The 13,256-nt window shown below is 33.2% G+C and overlaps 1 protein-coding gene across 13 annotated transcripts in view; it reads left to right on the plus strand.

The window, feature by feature from the left end:
* The window catches only part of nav1a (neuron navigator 1a), a 274,565-nt gene that overhangs the window by 45,727 nt on the left and 215,582 nt on the right, over window positions 1-13,256 (plus strand). For 2 of the 13 annotated variants that reach the window (XM_087306514.1, XM_087306515.1), the window contains exon 1: window positions 3,581-3,882. The exons of the other annotated variants lie outside the window; for them this stretch is intronic. The gene's annotated coding sequence lies outside the window, so the exon portion shown is untranslated. Of the gene's footprint in view, window positions 1-3,580; window positions 3,883-13,256 lie in introns of those variants that run through there. 13 annotated transcript variants of the gene reach the window in all.

Below are 13,256 nucleotides of genomic sequence, written 5' to 3' on the forward strand. Positions count from 1 at the left end.
CTGGATAACTATAAAGAATTTTGCACAGAATATACAGTTAAAGTCAGAATTATTACACCCCCCTGTTTATTTTTTCTCTAATTTCTGTTTAACGGAGCGAAGATTTTTTTCAACACATTTCTAAACATAATAGTTTTAATAACTCATCTCTAATACCTGATTTATTTTATCTTTGTTATGATGGCAGTAAATAATATTTGACTAGATATTTTTTTTTCAGACTTTCTCCAGAAGAAAAAATATTATCAGACATACTGTGAAAATTTGCTTGCTCTGTTAAACATCATTTGAGAAAAAAAATTTAAAAAGGTAAAAAAAAAATCAAAGGGGGGCTAATAATTCTGACTTCAACTGTATATTCAGATATTGCAGGAAAGGACATTGTGAAAAAGATGTGATCGTGTCATGAGAATCTGAATTGGAAATGACGTTATTTTAATATAGTCAGTCGTGAACTGAGATGGGCCGGTCTAAGGCTTGAAACTCCAGGGCTGAAAAGGAGTCCCACTCCGGCCCTGACACAAAGTATTACTATTCAGTTAGCTTAATGTACAGTTCAATGGCAGAATACAGATTTTTGTAAACCAGTGTTTGTTAGTGATGTGTTTGTTAAGCTGGTAATGAGCAATCTGAGAATGTGTATTAGCAGAAACTAGTATATAAGCGTTGATCGATCTACAGTACATTAAGTGAGTATGTGTGTTAGGGATGATTGATCCAAGAGTGTAAGTGTTATGTTGAGTTAACTCCAAGTTTTCATCAGGTGTGTGATCTGATCCCCCTTTGAGAATCAACGAAAGCTGATGTGCAGATTGAATTGCAGTTTTCCCATTCTAACATCTGCTGGCTGTCTTAGATGCTTAGACACACACACACACACACACACACACACACACACACACACACACACACACACACACACACACATCTGATAACGCATTCTTATCTCACAGAAACATCACATCATCTCCCCCAGCGTGGGCAGACATGGCAGTTATTTATGACTACAGCCTGTCAAAATACTCGCACTGAATCATAACAACACAAGCAGGAACGGCACTGAACATGTGCTTTGATTCTCACAATTCTTTCAAGCATTAAATCTGAAGTTTGTCTCTTTTATCCATGACACTAGCGTCTGTCATATCTACAGCATGTAAAAAAAGGTAGGCTACTTTTACATAAGCACTATCAACATTTTGAGATCAAATGATTATGTTGCAGGGTGAAGTTAGTAGACACAAACTTGAGTTCTTTGGTTGTTGCTATCAGATACGTTTGCGGCCGGAAGTTAACAAGAATTATTTCTATTGTTTATTAAAGTTCCCATTTATTGTGTTTTTTTAACGTCTACCCCCACTCCAACCCTAAACCCATAAAAAATATTCATTATTGTTAAACAGTGTCATTAAAAAATGCTGCTATAGTAATGTGCATATCACACTTCCAGTCGGCCGCATATCCAATCTAGACTTTACCGCAGAGTTGTTGAGGCTAACAGAGAAGCTAATGAGTCCCTTAAGTATGTGCTTAGTATTATTATTATTGGGACACTCCACTTTTTTTGAACATAGGCTCATTTTACAAGTCCTGCAGAGTTAAACAGTTGGGTTTTACTATTTTTTAATCCATTCAGCTGATATCTTGGTTTGGCATGTTTAGATTGGCTTAGCATCATTGAATCAGATTTCCTTACTATGATAATCACTATATGTCTGAAATATGGCTGTGGAAAGACTCATTTTGGAGTTTTTGTGGTAAATAATAGTTACTTGTAATTTCCTGAAAGTAATTAGTTCAGTAAGTTATTTTTTAATATTGCATAAACTGCAGGAGAATTAAGTGATTGTAGCTATTCTGTAAAAAACAAAACAAAACAAAAAAAAACACTTCACTAATTGTTTCAACATAGGCTCATTCTGAAAACAAAGCCCCATGTCAATTTCTGAAGATCGCAAAAACGAATGCTACGAGGTGGTATGAGCTAACCGCTAATCTCCATATGGGCGGCTTTCCCGCTGTTACCATTTTGAGCAGCTCATGTACGTCAGCAGACTTGAGAGGCAGAGAGGAGTTTGACAACAGCAGGGTTGTTGTCAGTCTGACAAAGAACGGTTCCAGAAAGCAGGTAAGACAAAAACAGAAGTCAAAAAATAAATAAAACAAATAAATAACAGAGTGAGAATGTGGTAAAATCTGAAAACGTAGTAAAAATTAGACGAAGGCTTTTGCTTTTCTAGATTGCTTATTAAAACTGTCGGTTGGGTTGAGGGAAGTGGGTGGGCGGGTCAGTCGGTGCTTTTGAAAACACTATCAGTTAGGTTTAGGGAAGGAGGAGGGTGGGTCAGTCGATCAGTCAGTCAGTCGACTATGGCTTCTGGTTGATTTACGCAAGAATTGCAGGCACAAATGGCACTCGATCGAGAGCGATATCCGAGATCTCAAAAAACGTACACAGCAGCCTCTGGTGGAAAACAAAAACTGCAATGAAACATACCTCTTGGGACGTATTTGGCACTCTCTAGAAATGTACATAGTGGTACGTTTTTACAATGAGCCTGGTTGTATTGTGTATGCTGAATGGTGAACTGATTTTTTTTTAAATAATATAATTTTTGCATTTTTTTCTCCTTTTTGCGGGAGCCCATTTAGCTTATCTTAGCATAGATCATTGAATCAGATTAGACCATTAGCATCTCACTCAGAAATGATCAAAGAGGTTTGTTAATTTTCATATTTAATGCTTCACCCTTCTGTAGTTACTCTACATCATATACTGAGGCTGACAGAAAATGAAAAGTTGCTGTTTCTAACTATACACGTTCTGATTTAACAAGGTGTTTTGCTGCCGTATTATGGCTGTAGCAGGCACAATTTTGTGTGTGTGTGTGTGTGTGTTTTAACATGTTCTATAGACAATTTCAAAGGGGTGTAAACAAAAGCAATAGTCCCAACACATTTCCAGTTTTATATGTTTAATTTCTATAGCTTCAGAGAATCCAAAAAGAGCCAAATATTGATAAATAATGGTATGGCAGCTGTTTTAACACAAACTTATGATGGAATTGCCTCTTGTTACAGTAATGAAATAGGTTGATAACAAGCAGGAAATGTTCATGGGTCAATGACATTACCATATTGAAATGGTCCGAGTACTACATTTACCATGTTACTCTCATTTGATCTACCCCAACTGTACCTAAAGTAGTACAGAAGGTAATTTGCTATCTTTTCACTACTATTTTATGAGGACTATAATTTCAGACACAGTAGAGATTAAAGTTAGAGAAAGATTTTTAAGCATTTAAACATTTAGCACATATGCATCCACAGGACATTACTAATCTCTCATCACTAGAGATGTCGGGTGCTTTCACATCTGTAGTTCGCTTCATTTGGTTTGGAGCAAGGACAATAAATGATACATTGTAGCATTTTCTGCCGTCTTTGCGTCCTTTTCACACCACGCTGACTGCTTTAGTCCGAGCCAGATGAAAAGAACCAAAATGCAGTCACCTGACACAATCCTCATCACTCATTGGCCAGATGTTGTTGATAGTTCCTGAACTGCTTTTCAATTGGTCAGAATTCACGTGCGGGAAAATGCCAATGGAACTCCGCGAGTAAACAAACCGGCAGACACAAAATGTCGCGTTTTACTATGGAGGGACGACTGCGCTGGCTGATTGTATCCCTGCTCATAGTATACTATATAGTTTGCATACATCACTTTAGAAAAACTAGACAGTTCGAAAAAGAAGCGCGGCTGCGGCTGGAAAACAAAATCAATGCATCGCACGTCACTTCAGGAGGAGGCGTGAATTAATTTTGCTAAACTGCGACATGTTCACCTTGCGGGAAATATTACCAACGATCCATCAGGTAATGTTTTTCCCTCTTTCTCTCTTGGTAAAGCTGTCAACATATATTTTTCCTCCATATCCCATAATGCATAGCGCATCGGCCTACGGCAGCCCAGTTGGTACTTTCTGTGGTTGGGTCTGTTTCAGTTCGGATCATATTCTCACCACAAACGTATTCTTCATATTCTAACATTTTCTCACTGTATTCTTATTCTCACCTTATACCCCCGTGATAGGAAAGTGTGTGGTTTCAGGTGTGTAGTCGTATATCTGTATTGTATTGGGCTGGGTTAGATGAAAAAGCTAAACAGATGCTGTAAATAAGCTTCAGTGTTTTTTTTTTCCCATAAAGCTTGAATTAGTTAGATTTATGTAGAGAATAGATCTCATCATATGATAACATTTATTCTCCCTGCCCTGACATTATTTATAGTCACATTTAGTCACTTTGTCACCTTAGAATTATAAAGTTCTATCTGACATTTTTTGTAAAAATTGAGTTATGGACATATTTTTATTAAATGACAAATTATTTACATATGATTTTTTTTTATATATAAGTTATTTACATTTGAAGACTTTTTATTTAAAAAACAAATGTTACACATATACTGTTTGATATATGGAATGCAAAAACTTTGAAGCTCAGTATCTCAAGATCATTCAGAACACACACACACACACACACACACACACATATATATATATAATTCCAAGGTGATGACTTGTTGGAAGACAATTTTTTTTAAGTAAAACTGTTATTAACACCACAAGTGCCTGTTTATTTGGACATTTAACCAAAAAACTTTTACAGACAATGAAACCAAGGAGGTTAAAATGCTAAATTGGTCTAAAATATTTCCAGGTTTTGACCTACAAAATCATGTCATCCCTGTAGCACTGAAGCAAGCGAACAGTAAACATGACTACTTTGAATGAGCAAGTCTCACTTGTTGAATCATTTAAAATGGCTTGGGATTTAATGTTAGAAACAAACAACAACAACTAAAAAAAAAAAAAAAAAAAAAAAAACGACAGAAAATCCTCAGTGTGTTATAAGTTGGTGTTTTATCAGAGAAGATTTAAAATCTCACAGAATACTTGAAATGTTTCCTCATTTGCTCTAATATTAGTGAAAAGATTTTGGCATATCGAAATGTTTAGACAGCTGATGGGATTTTGCAAATGTCTCCATTCATGTAACTTTAGAGCATGATTTCTGGCTGATGTTGATATCTATGATAATTTTTCTCATCAGGAAAAACTTGCTTGGGAATTCCCTTTTGGCATCACATCTCATGTATAGAGCCGTGGCTTTTAAAGGGGACCTACTATGCCACTTCATACAATATCTAAAATAAGTCTCTGATGTCCCTCAAGTGTGTATGTGACGTTTCAGCTCAGAATACCCCAGAAATAATGTTTTAAAACTCTTTGAAACTGTCCTTTTTAGGCTTTGTTCCAAATTGTGCCATTTTTGGTGACTGTTGCTTTAAATTCAAATGAGATTGTGCCCCCAGCCCTTTTTTCAAAAGAGGGCAGAGCTGTCAATGCCCTAGTGTCAGCATAGTGGCAGATTCACAAACAAGATTAATGTCCTAAGCCAATAAGGAAGAGATCAGCACTAATGGGTGGGCAGTTTTATAAAGTATGATTATATAGAATAAAATTAAAGCATTTTTATCATTAGAATCTGGTTATCACAGACTGCTACCACACAACTGTGTTTAAAACGCTCGTAAAAGTGAGTTTTGTATAATAGGTCCCCTTTAATGTTAACATTGGCATTCATGTAAATAAGACTGCTGCACACACTATCTGGGTACCACAGTAAAGCTGGTATTGTTAGCATGATTGTGTCGTTTTCCTGCAGTTCTTGAGGCTCAGGTGAGCGGCTTAGCTGTGTTCTTTTAGGGCTGAATGCTGAACTGTCATCGAGATGAATGGGAAAGCTCACGGTTTGCTTTCTCCAGATATATCACAATCCTTCCTGGAATAGCATGCAAGCGTACTAGTACACATATAATTTTGCCTTTCACATACTAGAAAATAGTAGACTTCAGTTTGCATTTATTTGCATTGAATTCATTTGAAAATATAGTACAAAAGAGCACACTAACAACATCTGGATCACACAAATGCTGTAATCCATATAAAAAATGAATATTTAAAGGGATAGTTCACTCAACAATGACAAGTCTGACATTTACTCATCCTCCACATGTTTTCAAAGCTGTTTCAAAGCTGTTTGAGTTTTGTTTTACTGTTAAATAATGGTTGAATAATGGTGAAAAGCAGCTGCCATTGACTTCCATAGTATTTTTTTACAGATAGAGTGAAAATTTTATTCAATTTAAAGTGCAAACATCTCAGCCAAAGTAAAAGTGAACTACCGGACAGAAATAAAAACAATATATTTGTAACGCCAGACTAAAATCTACAACTCTGTGGACTGAAATATGACCTCTGTTGATAGTTAATTAAATTAAGTTAAATGTAATTTCATTCCATTCCATTTATTCATTCATTTTCTTTTCGGCTTAGTCACTTTATTAATCTGGGGTTGCCACAGTGGAATGAACCGCCCACTGATCCAGCATATTTAATTTAATTTAATATTTTTTCCCTCATCAAATATTGAAATGTAACTATTTATGATTAATTAATGTTCAAGCTTTTAACATTCCTTATTGTTAATTAGAATATAATCATAAAACCCCTTATTCACTCATGAGAAGAAGACCACTAGGTTTGACAATGTATTTAACATGCTAATGTTTATTTAAATTGTATATTATCACATATATTTTTTCTTTCTTTTTTCGGAGAGATATAACATCTAATAAAAATGTTTTTCCTTTAAATTCCCTTAGTAATTGTATAAGAAGTCAGTTGTAATGAAAAAAAAAAAACAATCTCCAAACATAACAAGTGATTTTTAATGGTATTTTAATGGTATTCCCTCCTACCTGGGAAAAAAAAGAGTTTTTTGCAGCATGATAAATGAAGCCAGATCTACACAAATACTTTTCATAACAATGTGTGTGTATACCACAAATCACTCAGTAAGTCAGTGCTCCATTTTCTTCATTGATTAAATAATCAATCTGATATAATTTTTAGTTTATATAAAGTTAATATATGAACTATTAGTCCTGTTGTTTTTAAAAACGCTTTAATTTATGCACTGCATATACCTACATTGTTAGAGCTAGCTTTTGTTTGTTTTATATTGGTTTATTTATTTAATGTAATTTTATTATATCCGATATTTGTAATTATTTTACTTATTTCAGTATAGCTTTGGCTATTTTATCGAGATATGACACTATTGTTTTGAGCCTTGGAAAGTAGATACATAACTTTTATGTATTTCTGTTGTATTCATATTGTGTATTATCTGTAAAATAAAAAAAGAAGCCGCTCGCGACATCAACAGAGCTGTCAAGCGAGCTCTCCTTTGCCCGACCTCACACTCCCATACAGGCATTTAAAGAGTACCTATCATGCACAAACACACCTTTAAAACTTGACAACAACTCTCGACGACCTTTACTGGCTGTTGTGTATTTAATATGGTGTAAAGATTATTGTGCGTTATTGAAACATCAAAGAGGACGCAACCAAGAAAAGTCACTTATAAATCAAAATTTTTTAAAATTTTATGCAACGGCCTTACATTAAAAAGGGAAACATAAGGGGCGATCATAAGCAAAAAGACCACAAGATTGTGTTTTATGGAATATCCTGTCTTAAACTTACCAGCTATATGTTTTATTTCATTTATTTATTTGTTTGTTGCATGTACTCGTGAACTAGTGTAATGACAGCATGCCATCTTTACCAGACTTGGGCAAAGTGCCCCTCTCCTTTCACTCTGCCCCGAAGCCCCAGCTGGCCCACTTTGGCCCAAGGTATTCGGCAGGCCGAAAAAGGCCGGGCTTTGCCCCAGAGGAAGCCCCGCTTTGGCCTGATCAGGTCCTGGAAGTGACAGTGGAAAGCGACTGGCCTTGGCTTGCTTGCTTTAGGCGTGATAGTGGAAACGCGGCTAATGCCAAGCCTTGGCTGTCAGAGTTCAGACTATAGACCTTCTACACCAGGGTTTTTCAAAGTCTGAGACAGTGGGCCTCCCTTTTGACACAACTTATCCATTGGCGCCCCCCTCCTCCCAAACACGCACACACACACACACATACATATATGTGTATATATATATATATATATATATATATATATATATATATATATATATATATATATATATACAGTATATATAAAGACACAGACAGATGTCAGACTGTTAACTCACTTTTATCATCATTTGCATGAAAGTGCAATTATTTACAGAGTAATAAAAAGTATTTTAATATAACGTTTTTAAAACTAGGATGATGGTTCAATATGAATAGAACAGATCCAAGAACTGTTCATCCCAGTCAAGACAGTCGAAGTTTTGCGGGTCTCATGCTGTCATTAGCCAAAATATCTTGACAAACCACACTTAAAGGTCATGGTTCATCAGCTGGTCCTGTCCACGTAAATCCTAAACTCAAATACTGATCATCATATCGTCGTCTTTTGGGTTTAAGCCCTGAACTTGAAGGCTTTGAATCGGGGGGTCTCAGAAACCGATCCATTGTTTTAGCAGGTATTGCATATACATATATACACCAACACAATCTCACGGCAATTCGTAACTTTTTCATTTAGTGGCTAATTCGTATGAATTCGTACGATCTAATTCGTACAATTTAGTACGATTTGCTTATCCCCCAATGACGGTTGGGGTTAGGGGTGGGGTCAGGTGCCACACCTCCTTTTTAAAATCGTACCATTTCGTATGACTGAACTCGTACGAATTCGTACGAATTAGCCACTAAACTGGCAAAACGTAAAGTACTTACGTTTTCTCGTGAGATCAGGCTGATATACACATAGGGGTACATAGGGCACATAGGGCTCAACCTGTGCAGTGCACATGCCCTTTTTAGTCTTGGATAGAAAGTGCTCTACCAAAATGATCAAAAGTGCCCCCGCGACACCTTCCCCCCACCGCTCGAGTACGTGCGCGACATCACCGGTCGAGTACGCGCGCATCCAAACTTTGGCAGGCTTGCCAAACAGAAGCGAATTCACAGCTATGGTCTTCTGGGTAAAAAAGGTTTTCTTATTTTTGACGTATTATTTTTTTAGCTTTGTTTAATTAAAACGTTTAAATATAATAAAAATACATATAATAATTAAACTTAATAATTAAATTTTTATTGTATAATATTTTTTCCCGCGCCTCCCCTGACATGCTCTGGCGCCCCCCAGGGGAGGCGCGCCTCACACTTTGAAAACCCCTGTTCTACACAGTATGCTATAGTCTCTTTTTGACAATGTCTCCCTATTTGACTAGTTTGAACAAGTTATAATAAAACGGCAAAATACCTTTTCTAAATTCTGAGATGATAACTGGATGCCCAGATAATTACCTTAAGAAATCAAGATGATAGCATAAGTTTAGGCTTGGAATCTCTTTTTCCATATTGCAAATATGAAATGCGTTTTAAACATTAGGATTTAAGTCCATAAGTATGAGCATGTAGTGTGATTGTCTGTATAAAGTGTAATCGCTTTGTTCAAGAGCGGATTGCCTTAATGCTCATGGCAGCTTTGATAAATGCTTCCTGATAGGATAGAACACCAAAATCTGCCAGAACTGGTTTTATTACAACTATTCGTAGGCCAGTCTTGATTTTAAGTGTTTATGATCGCAGGTTTCTGGCAGATTGCAAGGATCAGGGGCGAATTAATATTTAGCATATGGTGAGGAGAGGGAGGGGGAAATAAAAGCCACCCACTGGCTCTAAGACAAATCACAGATCAGCAGTGGCCTCTTTTTAAAGTTCACTCTCTAGATTTGATGTGTCCCGTATACATATTTCATCTGCTTAATTTGAGAAATGACGTGAGCTAGACTATGTGAACTTTACACACATTTATAATGATGGACTTCTGCACACAAATCCTATTATTTAGATTTAAAGAGGCTGTAGAATAAAAAAAAAAAAGCTTGTTATTACATTTACATTTACTCATTTAGTACTGTGCATAGATGCTTTCATCTAAAGTGACATACAAGTGTGGATAAAAAAGCACTTTAATCATCAGAGAGTAGCAGTATATAGATGCTATACGTCTGATATTACTAAATATAGAAGTACAAAAATAAATAAATAAAATAAAATAATTTCCCCGCTCTTGCATATTGCATATGGAAAAGAGAGAGAAGGTCTTACAGATGGTGTTTCGCCTGAGGAGATTTTTTTTTTAGAAATATGAAGTGACGACAAAGTTTGTGGTGCATGCTGAGAGAAAGAAAGAATGTCCGACAGGTGGTTTATCAAGACCACTGGAGCACATTGAGAATTGCAAGATGTTTTCAGTAACATGGAGTGTTGATGAAGTGTGTGGTGCATACTGAGATGGGAGAAAGTGTCCGACAGGTGGTTTGTCAATCACACTTACCTAAGAAGCACACCATGAATTGCTAGTAGCATCAGTAGCAACGCTACTGCCCAACACTGGAAATATGTGTTGGAGAGATGAATATTTTCTGTGAACCACTGCTCTAAATGTTTTATATCTCTTTATATCTCTTTATATAGTCATTGTGTTGTTTGTAACTTCTGCTACATTGCATTTTTAAAAACTTACTCTGCATTATTTATTTATTTATTTTGTGGTATTTTGATTACATATTTCCTGTTATTTATTTATTTGTCTGTTCGTTTGTTTGTTAGTTAGTTCATTTATTTATTTATTTATTTGTTCGTTTATTTATTTATTTATTTATTTATTTATTTATTTGTGGTGGTTCAACTTTTTATTATTATCTGTTATTTATTTATTTATTTATTTATTTGTTCGTTTATTTATTTATTTATTTATTTATTTATTTTGTAGTGTTTTGATTTACTATTATTTATTTATTTATTTATTTATTTGTTTGTTTGTTTGTTTGTTTGTTTGTTTGTTTGTTTGTTTGTTTGTTTGTTTATTTATTTATTTATTTATTGATTTATTTATTTATCTTGTAGTGTTTTGATTTACTATTATTTATTTATTTATTTATTTATTTATTTATTTTGTTTTTACTAATTCATTGATTTATTTAGTGGCAATGTGATTTATGTTATTATTCTATAATTTATTTATTTAAATTGTGGTGTTTTGATTTATTATTATATGTTATTTATTTGTTTTTATTTTCTTGTGTTGTGATTTAATGTTATTTATGTATCATATGTTGTTTGTTTATTTATTTATTCATTCATTTATTAATTTTTTATTTAATTATTTATTTATTTATTTATTTATTTACTTATTTATTTATTTATTTATTTATTTATTTATTTATTTATTTTGTTAGTTAAGTAGGTTAGTTAGTTAGTTAGTTAGTTGACGTATTTTAAGTGCATACTTAAAAAAAAATAAAAAAAATAATTAGCTTTATTTCGAATCATGGATTTGTTTTTATTCAACCTCACTAGCATTGTGATTGTAGTTTTCTCAGTGACTCAAGTTGTTCTGGGTGGCTTTCACTATTATTAATAACTAACCAAGAGGCAAACTTTCCCCTTTCAAAGAGGAAACAAAGGGAGTTTAGTGCAACCCCTAATGCTCTTAAATGGCACCAAGTCTGATAACAAGAGGTCCGTGATCCTTTTAAAACTGTCAGAGTGCTGATCTGTTAAAAGGGTCCATCAGGAGGTGTTGTATCAGGGTGATCAGATAATAACATCCCAGTTCAGCACAATAAGGCTGACAAAAACCCCAGCAGAGACTCAGACAGAGATTAAACATCAGCGCTCAGAAACACAGACGGTATGTTCCTCTGTTTTCTAAAGCCAGATAAAATGACAAACAGGATTAATCATTGACTTTACTTCCCTTTCATGCTACTGTATAAAAGTCACATGAGGACACATACACAAAGGCGTCTTTTATTATGTGTGTTCTGCTGATTTCATGCCTAGTTTGTTTTGTAGGGTCAGTGGTGTCCAGTGGAAAGTGTGTGTGTATGTGTGTGTGTGTCTGGTTTTTTAAAGGTTTTTAGTTTTAAAAGACTGATGATACATCAGATATTCTGAATAAACCATATAATATAATATAATATAATATAATATAATATAATATAATATAATATAATATAATATAATATAATATAATATAATATAATATAAAATAATATAATATAATATAATATAATATAATATAATATAATAACATATAATATAATATATTATAATATAATATAATATAATATAATACAATAATTATCTCTAATGTTATTATTATTATTATTATTATTAATATAATAATTATTATTAATTAATAATTTTTTTTATTATTTATTTTCTTATATTTTATTTTATTATTTGTATTAATTTTTATTTTTCATTTTAATTAATATTTTTATTATGTAATAATACTAATACTAATAATAATAATAATAATAATTAATAAAGGGACTAAGCGGAAAAAGAAAGTGAATGAATGAATGGATGAATGAATAATAATAATAATAATAATAATAATAATAATAATAATAATAATAATAATAATTAATAAAGGGACTAAGCGGAAAAATAAAGTGAATGAATGAATGGATGAATGAATAATAATAATAATAATAATAATAATAATAATAATAATAATAAACATAATAATAATAATAATAATAATAATAATAATTAATAAAGGGACTAAGCGGAAAAAGAAAGTGAATGAATGAATCAATGAATGAATGAATGAATAATAATAATAATAATAATAATAATAATAATACATTTATGATGATGTTGATGAAGATGATTATTATTATAAATAACATAACATTTTTTAGAATATTTTATATTTTATTTTAATATGCATTATTATTATTCTTCTTCTTCTTATTATTATTATTATTATTAACATTATTATTATTATTATTAATATTTATTATTCTTTTGTATTAGTTTTATTTTTATTATTATAGCAGCAGCAAACATCCTAAATAATATTTATATAGTGAAATAATATAAAATACAATAAGCTAGTACTTTTCCTTTTTTTTCGTGTGTGTTTTCTGGCTCAAACCAATGCCTGTTTGCCTGCAGGAGCATTTTCTTTTAAGGTCATCTTCTGCTTTTAAGTTCAGTACAGCATCATGGTTTGCTTGAAAACAGATAGCAGAGCCATGACACGATCAGTTTACACTTTACTCCAATGTGTGGGAGAGCTAAGAGAAATAGTGTCATGAACACAGTTAAATGAGGGAGTAGAGTATAAGGCGTGCACAGCCACATGAGTAGACATGAGTAGGCAGACGATGCAATATAGGCCATGAATCTCCATGTCAAC

The sequence above is a fragment of the Danio rerio genome, chromosome 23, assembly GCF_052040795.2.
Source record: "Danio rerio strain M-AB ecotype USA chromosome 23, GRCz13ab, whole genome shotgun sequence".
NCBI classification, from domain to species: domain Eukaryota; kingdom Metazoa; phylum Chordata; class Actinopteri; order Cypriniformes; family Danionidae; genus Danio; species Danio rerio.